This window comes from Dunckerocampus dactyliophorus, chromosome 15 (genome assembly GCF_027744805.1).
Source record: "Dunckerocampus dactyliophorus isolate RoL2022-P2 chromosome 15, RoL_Ddac_1.1, whole genome shotgun sequence".
NCBI lineage: Eukaryota > Metazoa > Chordata > Actinopteri > Syngnathiformes > Syngnathidae > Dunckerocampus > Dunckerocampus dactyliophorus.
Window position 1 is genome coordinate 22,913,213 of NC_072833.1, and position 21,112 is coordinate 22,934,324.

Sequence of the window (21,112 nt, forward strand, 5' to 3'; positions counted from 1 at the left end):
TTATTCTCATAAAATTGCGCCTTTTTTCTCCTTAGAATACAAGTTTTGTCTCTTAATATTTTGACTTTATTCTTGTAAAATAACTTTTTTTTTTCCCATTTCTACAGTTTAAAAAAAAAAATCCAACTTTTTAAACTTTCTTCTTGTACATTTTTTTTCTCATAAGTAGGACTTCATTCCTGTAATATTTTGACTTTATTCTCATAACATAACTTTTTCCCCTATGTAATTTTCCGAAAATTACTATTTTATTCTTTGTTTTGTTTGTTTCTCATAATACTATGACTTTTTTTTAAAGTATTTTTTCTTCAATATTTAAACTTTATGCTACAAAAATGTTATTGTTCCTCATATTACATTATTTTTGTAAAATTATGAGTTTTTTGTTAGATTATAACTTTTATCTCTTAATATTTTGACTTTATTCTTGTAAAATGACCGCAGTTTCATTGTTACTTCTTTTGTTGTTTATTTGTTTTCTTGTTAAATTATATTTTTATAATGTACCGCGGGCCAATGAAAAAACAGCCGCTGCCGGCATATGGCACCGGGCTGCACTTTGGACAGCCCTGGCCTACTGCATATGCAATTTATTTATTTTATAATGGACACCACATTCTTTCATGGCCAAAACATTGGCATCTTTGGCAGGCCGATATTACTCCAATTATGTCCAATTACTAAAATATGTACAGAACATCAAAGCTCAAACAATAAAAAAAAAACCCAAACACTACAGGTCTCTCCGAGGTTTCACAGTACTTAAAAGCAATTACGACCGCCCCTCCCCAGCTTCAATATCTAGTGGTGAGGGTCTCAGTCGGCCCCTTTTAAAGACCAAATTTCAATGCCAAAAGGTTACTTGCTTGTTACTCCTCACAACACTCACTTGTAGCACTTTGGGTACACTCACTAGCGCCAACAAACACGGATGCACATGACAATTTATCGAAGCCGGCAAAATGATCGAGTATGTTTTTATTTATCGTGCGGTTAATTGATTTATTGATTATTGGGAAAAGGCCTAAAAATATCTAAGCATGCCAACCAGCAGATAGACGCCAATTTCCTTAATGGGGGGGCGGTCATATGAAACCCATCATATCCACCCATCTTATCTACCTTCGCAAGGATCTGAAAGTCAGTGATAGAGCTCAAGGCTAAAATCAGATCTGCAGTTTTGTTTGTTTTTAAAATGTGAAAAATAGAAGATTAGAGGAACTGATATCATTTAGTAATTTGGACAGCAATGTTATTCATCATATTTGAGAGAGGTACCTCTTGTGCAGTTAAAACAACACATTTATATCATTTCATGGGTATTGTTCTTCAACAACATACGATTGGAACCTTGAAGGTGTTTGCTGTCAGTTATAAAAAAAAAAAAAATTTAATCGGAATTGGCAGATCAGGCTTTTTAGAGATCGGTGATCAGACAGAAAATTGTAACCGGTGCACCCCTACAAATATCATTTGTAACTAAAAACATAAATACAGTAAACGTGTTTTTATGACAATAGTGTTTAGTATTATTTTATTATGACTCACAATATTCTATGCAATATTGTCACGCAGTGTATTAATAACACGACAAGACTCAGTCACCAACACATGGGATTCGTTGTTTGGGCACTCGAGGCAGTTTCCACAATATTCATTATTTCTTTGGCGTAATACTGTTTTAATACCAAAAAGGTTGCTGCTAATGCTAAACCGCTAGTTGGCTGCTCGCCAACTGGTCTGTATTTATTACATGTAGACATGTGTGACAGTAAACAACGGTTTATGATAGCCGCAGTTTGACCTTAGAATGGACTAATTCCCCCAGTGTTGGTTATTTCCTATGATGTAATACTGTTCAGAAAGCTTGTCTGTGAGCTAGCTAGCCACTGATCTGTCACTACTCATCACAGGTTGAGCTTTTTCTTTTTACTATTTGACGTGGTTAACTTCTTTTTACACATGCATGAAGGTAAACAAAAGGATTATGACGGCCACAGTTTGACCCCAGAACTGATTAATTCCATTTTTACATTTACCTATGGGGTAATATTATTATACAGGAGCCAAGCAAATGCCGCAGTGTTTGTGTTTTTATATGTAGGTTTTATTTTCTGTGTTTACTTTCATGCCTGCCAAGATTCTCCTTCTCGCGCGTCGCATCTCGTTATGTTCCGGAACATCAAAGATCTTTCCTGTCTTATTTTCCAAGTGCCCACGCGCTCATTGTACCCCTCCGTTTTGTTTGTTTGCATGTATCTCATTAGATTGTTCAATTTGGGTTTTTCTTCTGTTTTTTTTCTGTGGTCTGTGGGCGTTGCAGAAAGGAGAAGAAGGCATGAGGAGGCGGAGGTAAACAGAAAAAAGAGAGAGAGAGAAAGGGAGGGGAGTTTATTTTTTCTCCCTCCTATAGCTGTCAGGGTTTTCGGGTCTCCACGCATTGAGTTCTTGTGATTGCGGCAGCGGGAATGGACTGCTTTATACGGAGCGGCGCTGAAGACGAGGCGAGCACACGCTAACCACACATGGAGCCCACCATCATGCTCAACTCTGTAAGTCGCCTCTGTTTGTCCCCGAAGATCCTTCTGGAAATGTATTATGAGAAGTCAAGTTGACGGTTGTGTTTCAACTTGCTTGGTCTTTGATCACAGGGTTGTTTGTTGTGCAGGCATGTCCAGAAACATCTTTATCCACGATCATCTTTCATTAAATGAACATTTGAGCGGAAATAACAGGGTGCCTTGACAATTAATTGGGATGGAGCATGACTTTAGAACAAAGTCGACTATTTATTTGAGGAAATGCAGCGCTAAACAAGCATTTTGCTGAGTGGAAATGGTGATTATTTGGGGTATGGTGTTTATTTAGAACAAAACCTATTGTTTATCACAAAGCCAACTATTTATTTGAGGCAAGGCAGTGTTTAGTCAAGCGAAACAAGCATTTTTCTGAGTGGGAATGGTGATTAATTGGGGTACGGTCTCTATAGAGAACAAAGGCAGACTATTCATTTGAGTAAATGCACAGTTGAGTCAAGCGAAACAAGCATTTTTCTGAGTGTATATGGTGATTAATTGAGGAAGCACTGCGTTTCTGAGTGTAAATGGTGATTAATCGTGGTACGGTGTCTATTTAGAACAAAGCCTACTATTTATTTGAGAAAATGCAGCGTTAAATCAAGTTAAACAAGCATTTTTCTGAGTGGAAATGTGATTCATTGAGGAAAGACTGTGTTTTCTGAGTAGAATTGGTGATTAATCACGGTATGGTGTCTATTTAGAACAAAGCCTACTATTTATTTGAGAAAATGCAGAATTGAGTCAATCTAAACAAGCATTTTCCTCAGTGGAAATGGTTATTAATTGAGGAAACGGGTTTTCTGAGTGGAAATGGTTATTAATTGAGGAAACGGGTTTTCTGAGTGGAAATGATTATTTGGGGTATGGTGTTTATTTAGAACAAAGACCTATTTATTTGAGAAAATTCAGTGTAGAGTCAAGCTAACCAAGCATTTTTCTGAGTGGAAATAGTGATTAATTGAAGAAACACTGCGTTTCTGAGTTTAAATGGTGATTAATCGGGGTACGGTGTCTATTTAGAACGAAGCTGATTTGGGAGAGTTGAGTCAAGCTAAACAAGCATTTTTATCATTGGAAATGGTGATTAATTGGGTTATGGCGTTTATTTAGAACAAAGTTCTATTTATTTGAGAAAATGCAGTGTAGAGTCAAGCTAAACAAGCATTTTCATTTTTCTGAGTGGAAATGGTGATTGAGGAAACAATGTGTTTTCTGAGTGGAAATGATGCATAATCGGGGTATGGTGTCTATTTAGAACACAGCTGACTTTGAGAAAAGGCAATCTTGAGTCAAGCTAAACAAGCATTTGTTTGAGTAGAAATCGACGATTAATTTTAATAATGGAGCACACAAATTATTTGAGGAAATATGGTTATTTAGTCAAGTAGCTTAAAATGTGCTTCATTTGGGTATGGTTTCTATTTAGAACAGAGACAACTATTTTTTTGAGAAACTAAAATAAAGTAAAGTAGAGCTTGCTTCTTGTTTCAAGCTGGAAGCGCAATTTATTGGGGCCTGGCTTTCATTTCAAACAGAGCTCACTTTTTTTTAAAAAAGAAGACGAAATATGGTATTTAGTCAAGTAGATTTTGCTTGTTTGAAGTGGAAATTTAGGCCTTGGCTTCTACTGTATTTAGAACAAAGCCCACTATTTATTTGAGGAAATACGCTATTGTAAGGCTAACATGTTTCTTCTTGTTGTGTTGATGTTTTGGTGACAACAGTCCACATATGGTTGCGTGGTATGAATATGCAACAGTGTCAATAACCACAAGAGCAGATGTGACTGCGGTTGCTGAGTTCACTGTTTGCTAACCACTGGAAATCTCCTTGCTGTATTTGGCAGCTTTGCTTTTGAATGTTTTCTTTTTTTAATTCAACATGACATCATCCCTTCAGACAGTCAACATCCGGCATTAGCGAAGTTTTACGCCTTTAACCACATCAACGCAGTTGCGGAAATAGTGCAGAAGGGGCATGCAACTGCAGGTTAAGTTTGAAGGAGTAAACACAGAGCCTAATATTATATTAAATAATCACGTGAATAATTTTTTTCTTTTATTGCCCAATGCGTATTTACACTCCAAAGGACATTCTTGGAAATAATTCCACACCGCGGACATACTAAACTTGCTGCTGTGTGGAGCACGTCATCACTCGCGCACCGTGTGTTTGTCACAGTTCTTGCTCTAGCAGCTCAGGTGAGAGGCATACAACCAGGAAGTAAACAATTGCACCGTCTTTTCCTAAAAATAGATGTGCAGTGTTCCCTCGCGCATTTCGATTCACCTTTCCTGGACTCGCTGTTTTGTTAGTGGGTTTTTTGTTTTTGTTTTTTTACAGTGCTTTTTTGAACGCTCTTACAGTCCAAGTCTGGCCCTCAAAGAAGAATTGCACAGAGGGAAGATGAGTGTCTCTCTCTTCCCTCTCTCTTCTGTCTGCACCGATCATTGTCTTCTGCGTCCTGATTGGCTGTAGACCAATGTCAGTCAATCTCCTTCGTGCCGCCCTGCTGTGTCTCCTGTGACATCGCTAGCTTGCTTGCTAGCTTCCAGTCTTTGTATGTTTGCAAGTTTCTCCACGACAAAATCCAAAATTCAAAACAAAATGTTCTGCGACCAAAAATAAGAGGAGGATGCTAACCATCGCACAAAAGGTTGGAATTCTGGACAATATGTTTTAACAAGGATACAAAAAGCTACAGTACAGCGTAATGGCACCAGGACGCGGTCACAGGAGTGAAATATGTGAGTCACTTAATAATTTCTTGTGTCCAACCTTGTAAGTTGATCATTAAAATTCAAGTGAAGATGTTTTGAATAATGAACGTTTTTGAGAATGAGGGAGAAATGTGAGAAAATGTTAATGCCTGTCAGAGGAAAGTGTATAATGTGTATGGTGAGGGGTTTTGCAGCCTTAAAACATATACAATCATTGGAAACAAAAAATAAAGTTGACTACTTTGCAGATTTCACTGCAAACTGTGGTGAGACCAGTGATGTTGTTTGGTCTAGAGACAGTGTCAATGAGGAAAAGACAGGAGACAGAGCTGGAGGTAGCAGAGATGAAGATGCTGAGGTTCTCTCTGGGAGTGACCAGGAAGGATAGGATCAGGAATGAGTACATCAGAGGGACAGCACATGTTAGAGGTTTTGGAGATAAAGTCAGAGAGGCCAGACTGAGATGGTTTGGACATGTCCAGAGGAGAGATAGGGAATATATCGGTAGAAGGATGCTGAGTTTGGAACTGCCAGGCAGGAGGCCTAGAGGAAGACCAAAGAGGAGGTTTATGGATGTAGTGAAAGAGGACATGAAGGTAGTTGGTGTGAGAGAAGAGGATGCAGAAGACAGGGTTAGATGGAGGCAATTGATTCGCTGTGGCGACCCCTGAAGGGAAAAGCCGAAAGGAAAAGGTGAAGAAGATTGCCTTAAACTGCATTTGTATTGTAGTTCTTGTAGAACATTGTTATCCTTGAAAATGCTTAATTGAGGGTTTCAAACGGAGTGGGGAAGAAAGATAAAATAAGAAGCCAAAAACTTACCATTTCCACAAGGAATAAGGGAACTTTTTTTCACTCTATCGTGTTAGACATGCCATGTAATGTAATGTCTCATCAATGTTTGTGTCATTATTACTGATGCTTAGGGGCCAGAATACTACATATAACTTGTGTTTCAATAGTTTTTGATTAATAATGGGCCATAGTCAACCACGAAACAGTGATCATTTATTAATTTATTAATTTTTGCAAAAAAAAAAAAAAACTTGAGCGTGAGGGAGCGATATTTGAACCGCATTGTAGCGATGGACGACCGTACATTCAGTGATAGCTAGTGTTAGAAGCTAAATCGCAATCGTTAGCTGACAACAAACATAACTAATGCGCATGCGTGTTTATTACATTATCACAATTTAAACTAGCTTCTTCTAGAATGTTCTGCTACTTTTTAAAGACGATCTTAAGTGTTGACTTCTTTAAGATGCTGTAGCAGAAAAGTAATGTGCGTGTTAATTCGACTTGTTAACGCGTCACATGAAGGCGTTGCATGCATTTTAACTTTTGGGTTCCGATCCATTTAATGCAATGGTTCCGCTTTCTCTCACGTGTTTGTCGTCATACAGCAAACTTTGTAACCCGGCTGAGCTTTGTTGCTGCAAGACGGGGGCAAGAGTCACCAGGCTAATTATACGTGTCGGGTTTCAGCTGGAAAAGTCCATTTAGGGTGTAGAAAGAAATAGCGGTACAAGGGTGTGGCGGCGTCTAATGTGGTTGCCCTCAAGGCCCATTCTATTTTTTTGGTAAAACATGGTGAGGGGCGCTCCCTGCGTCTAGTTTCCCTTTTTCTCTGTCTGAATTTGCCCGGATAGTTACATATATAGAAGATTACAAGACACATTTTGATTGTGGGGACGCTTTTTCATCACTTATTTGCTCAATAGGAGACTAATAGGTTAAGTAAAGTCACAGGAGATTAACTGGATTTCATCTCAACGGAACAATTGGTCGCTTAATCATCCTGGCATTTAATCTCACCTATATGAATCTTTACAAAACACAATTTAATTAAGAAGATGGAGGTTTTGGGGCATCTCTGTGTGGAGCTTGCATGTTCTCCCTGTGTCGCATGGGTTGGCTCCTCCGGGTGCTCTGGCTTCCTCGAAGACATGCATATTAGGTTAATTGGAGACTCTAATCTTTTTCCAGTGTGGGCCACATAGTGAAAAATGAAAAGATGCAAGTGCCACTTTGATAGTTTGTAAAGCAACACATGTAGTGTAGATATGCTAAGAAATTGTACATAGTTTAAGAAAAAACTGCATCTCAGCTTTGTGATATATGTGAAAAAGCCTATTATTAGTCACAACTGTTTGCTATTGTTTTTTTCCAAATATTTAAAATATTTCTTCTTAAATTTTCTTCATGCATTTTCTTTGTGTAATACTGTGACTTTATCCCCATAGTAGTATAACTTTTTCCCCAAGCTAATTGTCCAAAAATTACAACTTTGTTTCGTTAGTTTCTCGTAATGTTAGGACTTTTAAAAGGACTTTATTTTTCCTCATAATATTGCGAGTTTATGCTCACAAAATTGTGGGAATTGTTTTTGTCGTTAGAATACGACTTTTTTTTATTAATATTTTGACCTTATTCTCATGAAATTTTCTTTTCGTAACTATGACTCTATTCCCATAATATTTACATTTTAATCTCGTTAAATTATTAACTCTTTCTGAAACTTAATTTTCCAAAAATTACAGCTTGTGAAAATTGTGTATTTTTTTTCTTGAATATTTCAATTTTGTGCAACTAAAATGCTGTTATTTTTCCTCATAATAAGTTTAAGTTGACTTTATAATACAGTCAAACCTGTCTTAGCGGCCACCTTTATAGAAGGGCCACCTGCCTATAGCAGCCACTGAAAAATCCCCCCCAGCAAATTTACATGTTATAGACCCTGTGTACAGCAGTCACCTGTCCAACGCAGCCAGCAGCCACCCATTTTGTCTCCCTTGGTCAATATCTGACTGCATATAGCGGCCAAATTACCAACTCAAGTAGAAGCTTCATGCACGAAAAAGTTTTGTTTTTCAATCAATGAAGCCGTCGTGTGTAGACTTTAATTACTGAGTCCTAGCTCAGTCACAATCATTCACAAGATCCACACAAACTGTCAGTTGTTCCACATAAAAAAGCCGTCTTCTTTTGAGCTTGCTATTTCCTGGTCAAACATGTAACTTTAAGAGCATTTGCACCAAAACATTACCGCAAAGTAGGCTGGGAACAGGACGTGCTCCCAGCGACGCTACACTAAAAAAAAAACATATGCTAGCATGCATGCGGCAGCGGGAGCAAAACTGAGTTCGGTTGTACTTAACTGAAGTATTTTATCAGTTATCAGTTATTATTAAGCCTCTAGCTTCCTTTTAGTAAGTAAAAACCTTGACTATGATTGCACTACATTGTCATGTAGACCTACAAAGTACACTTGGAAGAACAAGAGGTGAATAAATGTATTGCAACTGATGTGAAACTGATGAGGGGTAGGATTAAATAAGCTTTGCTTCTTCCTACTCCTTTTTGGACATGCAAAATTGTGAATTGTACTACATGATGTGCTACTGTTTGACTCATGCATGTTCAGGATTAAAACCATGAACCATGATAATAACAAGCCTAGTAGTGCTGTACAACTTTTAGCAGCAGTCCGCAGTGCCATCTACTGGTCAACATTATTATTATTATTTTTTCCCTTTTTTCCTCTACTGGTCAACATTCAAACTGGACGCCAACCTGTCTATAGCGGCCACTTTTGCAGACTCCCTCTAGTGGCCGCTATAGACAAGTTTGACTGTATATATATATATACATAGCGAGAGAGAGATAGAGATATATATATATAGAGAGAGAGAGAGATATATATATAGAGAGAGAGAGAGAGAGAGAGAGAGAGAGAGAGAGATTATATTTGTTTTATATTATATTGTATATTTTATTTTTTTTTAATTACAAATGTACAGGAAATGTTTACTTTTCCTCTTAAAAGTACTCCAAATCTGTCTGAGTAAACAAAACAAAACACAAGAGTTAACAATAAATAAGAAAACCCCCAAAATGTTATATGTATACAAACTAAAAAACTCAGTATTAATCTAGACTTTTCCTGGCAAAAGTGCTCCAAGTCTGTCCCAATTTCATTTGGATTTAGGTCTGGGCACTAGTTTGGGGGCTCCACTAAAAATACAAACCTTAGCCAGTAAAATCATTGTTCCAAAAAAAAAGAAGGTGGAATTAGATGACTGTAAGGTTTGTCTGTGGAATAGAAAGTGAACTAAAAAGGCTCCAAATCTGTCCAAATTTGCATCCACATTTAGCTTTGGGCTGTAGCTTGCAGGGAAGATCTTTATTAGGTTAATAAATTAAGATAGAATTAGGTTACTGTACTGATTAGGTTACGTTTTTTTGTACAAATAATAATAACCATAATAATAATAATGTCATGTAATAATGTACTTTTAAACCAAATAATTATGTGAATTAGTCTATGGAAGACAAAAATTAATTGTTAATATTTTATCGGGATTTTTTTTTTTTTTTAAATGCACAGGAAATGTTTTGACTGTCTTTATACTGGGCACTGACTTGTTGAAGAGTTTGCTCATGTTGTCCAAAATGTTTCCTAATTGATGTCCTTGTGTCTTAGAAGCATGGCATTTAGAATTGTTTTCTTTTTTCCCATTGCATATAGGAAGGAAATGTCTCCTCCGTCTTATCAGTCACCGCTCCCTGTCACTCCCTAGATAACAAACACTCTTGCATTTTTGTCCCCCTTTTAAAAAGAAACATTTTTTCTGGAAGCGGATTAGATTGCTTTAAATTCACCTGGCAAAATTTAAATAATTCATCTTCTAGGTGGCCAATTCTAGCTTAAAAGTCACCATGCTGTGGCCTCTGGTTTTGCTTCCGCAATAACTTGGCTCCAAAAATAGGCAAATAATCACATTTTCAGCTTTAAACAAGCACGCCCCATTTGACGAAACACCATATTTCTTCAAATAAACTGTGGGGTTTTGTCACAATCGATAAAACAATACCCCAGATAGGTAGGTAGATGGATAGATAGATAGATACATAGATAGATAGATAGATAGATACTTTATTAATCTCCAAAAGATATTCACATTTCGAGCAGCTCTCCAAAAATCATAATATAGACATAATAAACAATCAAGGCAAGGCAGGCAAGATAAGAAAAGAAAAATAAGAAAATAGAATAAGAATAAATACATAAATGAATATTCACTTCAGTTGTCAGTTCACTTCCAATTTGTAGTGCAATAATCCATAATAATAATAATACATAATCATTATTATTCACGATAAGGTAAGAATGCCCAGTCCTGTGTGTGTTTTTATTGCTCCCCCTCTATTGAGTTCAAAAGCCGCATGGCGTGTGGGAGGAATGATCTGCTCAGTCTTTCAGTTGAGCAAGGCAGTGATAGTAATCTGCCACTGAAACGGCTCTTCTGTTGGGGGATGATACTGTGCAATGGATGCATGCAAATAGATGCATTAAGTGGTAAATTGGTGTGTTTTTCTCACACTTGCTGTTAGTGATTATTATTCCCTATTTGGGTAGTCTCACCTGATCGAGCCTTTTCTAACATTCCACACTACAAAATAAGTCATAAAAGTATATATGATATGTGCTGATATCAGATTGGTATCGGCCGATATTCAAGGCTGCAATAACAGTATCGTAACGGAAGTAAAAAAAAGTTGTATCGGGACAGCCCTACTGCTTGACTAAATAAGCGTATTTCCTCAAATAAATAGTAGGGCAGCTTTAAATAGAAGCCATACCTCAATTAATCACCTTCACAGCTCTGTCCAAAATAGACTCCACACCTCAATTAATCACATTTCTAGCTTCAAACAAGCAACTTGTACTTGTACACCATATTTCCTCAAACAGTGGGCTCCTTTCAGTATAAAAACCATACCCCAATGAATCACCTATAAGCGTCAAACAAGCAAACCCTACTTGACTAAGTGCTGCTATTTCCTCAAATAACTAGTGGGGTCTTTCAAAATAGAAGCCATGCCTTAATTAATCACCTTCCCAGCTTCAAACAAGAAAGCCCCACTTGACTAAGTACAGTAGTTCCTCAAATAACTAGTGGACACTTTTAAAAATAGAAGCCCTGCTTCAATTAATCACTTTTCCAGCTTCAAATAAGTTGAATAAACACCATATCAAACAGTGGGCTCCATGTCCCAATTAATCAGCTTTCCAGATTTAAACCTGCAATAGTTGTCTCCGTCCAAAATAGACTGCACACCCCAATCACTTTTGTAGCTGCAAACAAACGATTTGTACTTAAATAAACGCCATATTTCCTCAAATAAACAGTGGGCTCCTTTCTAAATAGAAGCCATACCCCAGTGAATCACCTATTAATGTCAATCACGCAAGCCATACTTGATTAAATATTGGATTTCCTCAAATAACTAGTGAGAGCTCTTTTAAAAATAGAAGCCATGCCCCAATTAATCACCATTTCCACTTAGAAAAATACTGGTTTAGCTTGACTAAACACTGAACATTTATCCCTCGTTTATAGCAGTTAATTGGTTCCACACCCAACTGTGATAAGTGAATTTCCGCCAAGTAGTATTCCTTATTTATAAAGGAAATATTTTCGGAGTTGTTGTTTACGACCTTCTAAATACACTTTTTAACATTATTAGAGCCCTCTAGACATGAAATAACACCTCATAGCCATATTTTCCACTCCTTTTGTCAGCATCATTCCAGTCAGCTTACTCATGTTAATCCTCAAGCAGCTACAGTATTTATTTTAGCTCAATGTTTACGTTTTATTTATTTTTTTTACCGCTTATATTAGTCTTTATTTTTTATTTCATACGGTGTCCCTGAGTGCCCAGAAAGGTGCCTATAAATAAAATGAATTATTATTAGTAGTATTATTCAAATAAATTGTGTCTCCAGGGCTCCAGGCTAACTTTTTTGCTAGGAGCACAGTGGCCCCTAACTTCAAATTTTAGGAGAACAAGCAGAAACTTTAGGGGCGCACAACAGAAACCGACTTGCAAAGTAAACATTCACATTTGCTCTTATTTGCACTGTATTACTGATAAATACTCAAACAATAAATGACAACTGTCTTCTCTTTCCACCCTGTTTCTGTCCCTAGCTTCTGGAAGGCCTCATTGGTGGCCTCATACACATTATAACTCCAATACCGCCCTCGTTCCTCCTCCTTTGGTGTTTGTCTCCTTTCTTCCTCTTTAGGGGTTAATGTCATTTGGCGAAGTAGCTCATTTGCGCGTTACTGTCAACTACTGGTTTATGATAGTGCAGGTATATCCAACTTCTAGCACTATTAAAGCTACTTTGACAAAAACAAAGGAGAGGTGAGCTATTTGTGTTAGATGTGACTGCCAACATTTCAATTGTACATTATTTACAAAGCACATCTCCACTCAAACAGTGTGCTCTTTGTCTTTATGCTATTTTGTGGTCGCTTGTCATTAGATACAGGCATCGTGTCTGAATTGAACGGTTATAATAAAAACTAAGAGTCAAAGTAAATATTCTTTGGTGAGCTACTCAACTGATCAGATGGCGAGCTACTGGTAGTTCACGAGCTACCTGTTAAGATCCTGTGATAGCGTCACTATTTTAAAGCTAGGATAAGGGATTAAGTCGGGATATGTTGGTTATCCTGGCTCAACTTAACCATGATCCGGTTGCACAAAAGTGGGATAGTGGAAAGTGGGATATGTTCTGACATAAGTTACCATGGAGATTTATTCTGTAGAGTTGGCCTGCTCCAAACCGGGCTAAGGTCCAGGATCTGTTTCATCTCATCTCTTATCTCAGTCAGCAGTGACCATAAACGGAAACCAATAATGAATCCACTGCCCACTACACATTGTTATCACATTCAACTACATCCACTGTCTTTATTATAACATTTGTCATCATTCATTTCAGTCATTGCAGATAAATGATTTTAGATGATGTTGCAATCATTAGATCATTTATTAGATAATCGACAGTCTCCCACATACTATATATAAAATACGTATCCCATATAAATACAAATACACATCTACAAGATAAAAGAGTTGTACAGTGTGATGGAGTTACATTTACACAATTTCACTCACACCTGCTGTCAAGTTCACCTATTAATTTCAATTTAAACGGATTCATAACGTTTTCGGAGGTGTTAATTGTGTTGGTTAATGTGGATGTGTACTACATAACCCAGAAGGCTTAGCACTCGAGGGAGAAACCGGAAGCTTACACACTGTTAAAGCTACGAGAGAGTGATGGTGATGTGCTAATGAAGCGATAAAGAGCTCATAGATATTACTGTACACCGCTGTTTCTGATTTGTTAAACAAGCAACAAGCATAACATGAATTAACTATTTGGATTTAAATTATGATGGTTTTAGCGGAGCATTGTGTATGTATTTGTGAACTACTTTCGCACAAAGTATTGCATATCGCGTCTATTTAAGGGGTCTATTTAAGTAAGCCACGTACGTGCACTGATCCGGGATTGGTTTCACCTGGCTTAATTAATCCCTGTCTACTCATCCTGGCTTGGGCTTTGTGCAACCAATTAAGCCTAGATGCTGTTGCTTTGGGTTGGTTGAGCTCAGCTCAGTCATTTATCCTGGATGTCTCAATCCTACTTGCGTGCAACATGGCCCAGGACACACTACGTGTTTATGTTGAACAACTTAGACACACAACTAGTGTTTGAAAGACAAGACATAATTATTATAATGGTGACGAGAGCAGTTAAGCAGTTAAGTGACCAGAGACTAGGCAAGTAACTATAAGCAATTTAGATAGCTTCCACCAGAAAGTCAGTGGAGCCAGGCAAAATGTGTAAACAAATATGGTAGAATAGTCGAACTTCAATGCGAATCACACACGCTGGCATCGCTAGACCTACATACACTGTGAGAAGCTGTGGTCAATTGACGACACATTTTATAGACTGCTTTTCATTGTCACCATAATAAGGGACGTCCCTGGTCAACTCAATACGGAATACGTATTTTTATCTGGTCGCACATGTGCGAGTAGATGAAAAATTCACTCGCAATGTCTCATACAGTATTTTTGTCACAAAATGTCACCATTTCGTCGCACTCTGGAGCTCTGTATCTCTGTAAAAAGAAGCTCTACTTGAGGCGATTTGTTTCTACTTCTACGAAATACAGAAATTCCTCAAATAAATAGTGGGCTTCATTTTAAATAGAAGCCATGCCCCAGTTAATCAACTTTGCAGCTTCAAACAACTAAGCCCCACTTGACTAAACATCACATTTCCTCAAATAAATACCAGGCTCTGCTAAAATTAGAGACGATACACCAATTAATTGCCCTGTCCACTCAGAAAATGCTCATTTAGCTTGACTAAACACAGCATTTCTTCAAATAATACAGTACATAGTGGGCTCTGTTCAAAATAACACCATGCCCCAATTAATCGACACCCCTGTGCTGCTAGCTGACATATTGTGAGCTCCGACTTGAGCTCTCAAAGTATTGAAGAAAAAGTCCATATGGTTTCACTTTATTGAGACTGTGTATTTTCCTGCTCTCTCAAGCGAAGCGAGACCACAGTACTGGCAGCTAAAAGGCAGAAATGGGGGCGGGGGGCGTAGTGGTTTAGTGAAGACGAGGAAGGGGGGTATTAAATTCATATGATTCCTTCTTGTCACTGTATGTATCATCTGTAAGGGTTGCCGTGGCAACAGCTGCCATGTCAAATCCCCCCCCCCCCCTTTTTTTTTTCCCCCCTGACGTGCACAGACATGGTTTTGGGTGGGGAGTGTTCAGGTATGCACAATACTTCTCGCTCAGCGCCCAGAGTAGTCAAGGGAACAATGAGTCTCAAAAAGAGACTTTCCTTTAAGAGGAGCTGGAACTTCAACACTGTAAGTACACTGCGTCTTTAGCTGGCTACCTAGCTACTGTAGCTAGTTTGTCCTCTGCTACTTGTACGTGTACTGTAAAAACTATGGGAGTAAAGTATACAGCACATAGTCAGCTAGCATTAATGGAAAAAACATGCCTTGACAAGCATGAGGAGAATACACTACTGCTGTTTTTTTTTTTTACTATGAATGCACGAGTCAAAGTTCCTCGGTGGTTCTCACCTGGTGGGTCGGGACCCAAAAGTGGGTTGTGGAGCCGTTTTCCGTGGGTTGCGGGTCTTTGCCTGGGGAAAAAAATAGATAAAAAATAACGTACCCAATGTCTGAATGCACCTCATGTTCCTGTCTGGGCTATTCGCTTGCTACGCTGCTGCGAGGTGCATGCCATTTTTCTGGGCGACTGTCAAGCATCAAGTGGAGATTTACAGTCTTTTTTTTTTTCAATTTTGCCCATCATCCACAATCCTCATGTGAGACATGAACACATACTGTATGTCGTTCTCATTTCTGTGTGTACTAAATATACAGTATAAAACATCTAAAAAGACGCAGCTAAGAATGCACGTAATGAAAAGTGCCTATTCCTCCTACTTGTAAAAAGTCTTCTGAGAAAACCTCCAAAAAGCACCAACAACACTCCATTTACATACATCGTAATTTCCGGTGTATAAGCCGCTACTTTGTTCTTAAACTTTGAACCCTGCGGATTATACAGCGGCGTGGCTAATTTGTGACCATGATCTAATCTTGTGACATCTCTTATACTTCAAAACTACAACTAGTTGTTTAAATACTGTGCCACTCGCAAGTCAGTGAGGAAACGGTCGCTCTTTCTTTGGCGGGAGCCAATCACAAGCTATAAGGGAACTCACGACAAGCTTGTCAACCCATTGGAAATTGCAGGAGGTCATTACTCAGTATAACAGTTTGACTCACGGTGTCATCTTAGACAGAAGATAAAATAATCACACAGCAACTTAACAAAAAAGTAGCTAAGAAATGTACAATAATATCCCAAAAGATACAATATACAATAATATCCCATAATGCATTTCTTCCCAGCGGACCAGTTCATTGGGAGCTCATGCGCCTGAGTCCTGAGAAGTGTAGTTCATTTTATCAATCAAGAAAAACTTCATTGGCTGTGACGCTATCATTGCTGAAATAATTGTGTGTCTGGCAAATTGTCCTTGTTTAATTGCCTCCGCGACAATATTTAATGCAGAACAAGGAAAGCATATATAACATGGAAGCGTTCAATGAGTGGGCGGCGCAGCTCATTCAAACGCAATCAAAAGATTTTTGCCATGCTAACATTTCCACGCCATTCTTCCAAAATAACAAGTTGTCCCACCAGCTACAGGGCCGATCAGGTCTCGTCCCAAATTGCCATCGCTGACGGGGGTGTCAGAACCGTTTAGCGAGCAAAACAGCAGCGGTATAGCGTCCTTCGTTCGTCAATGTTCAGCGAAAGTATGCTTATGTTTGCTTTTATACACACAAAAAGTCATTTCAGCATGCTCGAAAGCAGCAATGTTATGTTAGCCATTGCACACATTAAATAATACTTATCTAATGTGGAAATAACGGCGCATACAGTAATTGTTACTTCTGTCAGCAACAAACCAAAAGCTGTGTTTGCACCATCCACAGGAATATGCTGAAGCCAGAGTTTAGAAAAATCTTCACCCTGGCCGGAGTTTTCCAAAAGCTCTGTTTTTTAGGACAGAAACCTCCATATGCGTGTGATTGAGAGGCCAAAACACATGAAAAAATAAGCGGTTTCAAAATATCCGGATTCGTGTGGACAGGAGCTCAGTGGGACATTTCAAAATCCATGCATTTTCTATATCGCTTGTCCTCACGAGGGTCGCGGGGGTATGCTGGAGCCTACCCCTGTTGACTTTAGGGCAAGAGGCAGGCTACATCCTGGACTGGTCCCCAGTGAATGGCAGGGCACATATAGACAAACAACCATTCACACTCACATTCATACCTATGGACAATTTAGAGTCTCCAATTAACCTAACATGCATGTTTTTGGAATGTGGGAGGAAATTGTACTACCCGAAGAAAACCCACGCACGCACAGTGAGAACATGCAAACTCCACACAGAGATGCCCAAGCGCAGATTCAAACCAATATTTCAAAATACCAGGGTAAATAGGAATGTTGCTGAAAAGGTTCCTGCGGTGGGAAGGGGGCTAGAGGTTCTTTATTCTCTGTTGTCTTAAAGGACCAACTGCAAAAACACATATCAAAGATCAAAAATCTAACTGGTTTTGCTGCAGGACCCACCATCACCCTTCAGTGACATGCGGCAACCCAAATGGCGGAATTTTTAAAACTCAAAACGGTTGAAATATTTTATATTTAAAGGGACTGTTTCGGTTTTGCAGCCGGCTAGCTGATGAACATAAGGTGCATCCGGGGGCATCAGGTCATTACATGTGTAACGGATGCCAGCCTGTGAGGCTGCGCAAGTGTACGTTGGTAAAACCTCGCTCCGTCTGCCTTGAGAGCTGCGCTGAACACGCGGTCGACAGTCCAGGCTTTTGGTCGTGTGGTCGGCGCTCTCGTCTCCCATTGGGAAGGTCCAGTGTGAAGCAGGGCGGGTTACACATGCTCGTTTATTTTTTGCCCAGGCAAAGACCTGCGACCCACTAATAATGTCTCCGCGACCCACTTTTGGGTCTCGACCCACCAGTTGAGAATCATTGTTTTATATGGCAGGAGAGCTTCGTCCCATTTGGTTGTGGCTTGCTTACTGAAGTAGTGGTCATGGGGGGCTTTCACTTCCTCTTTGCACTCTCGGGCGGTGGGGGGTCAAAGATCCACTATTTGTAGCCACCCACAGTGGTGCATCAATAGAGTCATCAAACCCAAACCCAATCGTTTGTGTGTGTGTGTGTGTGTGCTGCCTCATGAATAAATACATCTAATAGGTAACAGCTAACCACATTAGCATGAACCAACCCTTGCTATATGCTGTGCTACCATTGCATTTGGGAAATGTCTAGCTTTACAGGTGCCACCATGATAGGATTAGCTCCCTTCCTACCTTACATAAAGATTTGTCATGTTTTTTTTTCTTTCTAAAAGTAGCGATGGAGTGTTACGTCACCGCGTGTGTTCACGGCGACGCTGTGTCGTTAAACTTTTGAGGTTTGGGGTTGTTTTTATCCTCCAAAGGGACTCACAGATGGTCCATTCTAGCTCTTTGGGTGTTGACCATATGCACAGAGGGGGAAATGTAAAAGAGGCTTGCGACAGACAATTAGTGGTATAAGCGGTTAGTGTTGGTTTGATGCCCAAAAGTGGAACAATATGGTCACAATCGAGGGCTTTATAGCACAGATGAGCGCATACATTTTACAGGAAGTATGTTATTAGCATTTAACATGCGCAACAGTTCAACAACGGCACTTATCGAGGTATAAATCCTGCAGAAAGTTTATTGTAATTTTAACATTGTTTTTAGCCTTTAGCATTAGCATTCCCCAAATTGCCCGTGCCTGCCTCACTTTGTGTTCTTGGTGCTTACCGAGGCACAAATTATATAGAAAAGTATTCTTTTGTTACCTTTTAGCCTTGTTTTTACCATTCAGCATAAGCATTCTTTTTATTTTATTATTTATTTATTATTATATTTATATTTATATTATTTATATTTATATTATTTATTTTATAATAGCCATTATTTTATTTTATGCTCATCTCAGCACATAGAGCATGTGTGTGTCCAAAGTGCTTTATTTTAACTTTGTTTTTTTTATTGGCCCATGGCACACTCTAAGGCCCTGTCCACACGGGAACGTTCTTGGGATTTTTCTTTTGTCAGGTTGAAAAAAAGTTGCGTCCATACTGTGCCGGATTAGTAAATAGTTGCATCCAGACAGGATCGGATCACTGTGTGAAAACGACGTAATACACAAGACACACCTACATGTGACACTGTAAACAGACACGCAGACGGAACCACGTGACACTCCAAACCATAGAAGAAGAAAGAATCTATGCGCATAAGTCTGTTGTCTTCCGCTTTCTGAGGCTCATCTTGACTTACGAGAAGTGGAATTACTTCTGTGAGTCATTATGGAGTATAAGACAACAAAATATCAGGAGAATATCAACTGATGGGAGTCATGTCCGTCGAAATATTCAGATGTTATGTTGGCTTGTCGTCAAAGATCACGTGACGGCGACAAAGTGGCAGTGGGTCGGTGACGTCAATGTTCTCGTGTAGAGCTGTCTACACGAAAACGACAAGCCGGCGTTTTCACATTTTCCGCATTTTACAATAAAGTCTAAATATTACAAGGAAAAGAATTGTATAATACGAAAAAGTCTCAATTTTACGAGAATAATGTCGTAATATTACGAGGAAAAACATTTCAATAGCATAAAGTTGAAATATTAAAGAGAGACTTTTTTTTAAGTCATAATATTACAAAAAACAAACAAAACAAGAGTCAGAAAGTCAAAAATCCTACCTAAATTAACACTCACACTGTACACAGAACAAATAAAGTACACAAAATAAAGAATTTAATGAAGCAGTAATAAAAAAGCAGAATAGATAACAATTCTCTACATTTTATTCCTTTTATAATCTCAGCCCACGCATCAGGAAGATAACTTTTCAGCTCAGTAATGAGGCCACTACACTGCTTTGTTATTACTGTTGCAGATCCTTTAAAATAAAATATGATCTTTATCCTTCATGATGGTCCCGACAGTTGAGCAGTCCGGACCAAAAGCACCTTTCTCCTCTCTCTGAGCTTTATATGATATTCATATTCATACTCTTCCATGATATTCATACTCTTCCAGGCCACATGGTGGTACTTTTTTATGCATTTGGAGTGTAGTTTAGTGGAAGCTAGGCATAATATAGCAAGGTTTGAGGTGCTCATTAAAGGGTTTACGCCTGACATTACTCATCACCGACAGGTTGTCGCTCTTTTCTGTTGTAGCTAATGACTATTTGCCGTCCCGTGGGAGTTTCCCGTGTGATGGCCCTTCATATGCGCGATGAGGTTGGTCGCATTAAAGTTCCCCTGGTTTTGTGCCACCACGGGAAACTTGCGCATGCCAAGTTTTGCACTCAGCTGCAAAGTCTTTTTACTGCCACATGGCTGACATCACTCCTTGCTACTTTGTTAGCACGCTAGCTAGCAAACACTGTTGTTATGATCACATAAGCTCTATCCGGTCGCTGCTGGATAGACATGCTGGGGCATAAGTCTGGGATCAACTCTTGTATCGGAGTGCCAAGGTCAGAGACTTGAGATGCAGGCCGACGCAATCCGATATTTTTTTGTTGTTGTTGCTGATATTGGCCCAATATCCGACATCCCTCCTTCATGCTCTTCTTGATAAATAGCATTTAGCATTTTTTTTTAGCATTTAGCATTTGCCTTTTCATACTAATTTCACCGTCTCTGAGTTCTCAAATGATGAGTGGCATGTCACTTTTAGCTTTGGGTTTAGCATTAGCATTCATAATTTTCTACTCTTCTCAGCAAATATGGCAGTAAAGATACAGAAAGTATGCTTGTCCGCTTTAGCATTAGCATTTCTCATTTATATTTTTCTTGGCACAAACCGAAGCATTAGTTATATAGAAAAGTATGTTTTTATCTTTTGCCATTTATCTTTAGCCATTTTATTTGCGGTGACAACCTAAAGTTGCAGTGGGTGACAACTTTTAGGTCAATACCACTCATGTTGTGGTGTATTTGTCAGAAAAATGATGGCACAGGACACACAGTAGGGGTGCATGTTTTGACGGATTTTCGCCTTTGTGTGCAGCAGTTCAGGAGTAGTTAGCTCAGACAAACAAATCAATCAGTCAGACACGTGCAGTTACCTTTACCTTTAACAAACAATGCATTTGCAATTATCAATGTTTATAAACAGCGGGGTTGTCCAAAATGCGGCCTGGGGGCCATAGCTGTTTTTTTATTGGCTTGCAAAACATTCTAAAAATATTATTTTAAAAGAAAAACTGTTTAAAAAAAAAAAAACACCAAAAATGGA

General features: G+C 38.7%; 1 protein-coding gene across 4 annotated transcripts in view; it reads left to right on the forward strand.

Moving 5' to 3' along the window:
• LOC129168556 (regulator of G-protein signaling 12-like) overlaps positions 1-21,112 on the forward strand; it is a 70,146-nt gene that overhangs the window by 11,724 nt on the left and 37,310 nt on the right. The window lies entirely within an intron of this gene.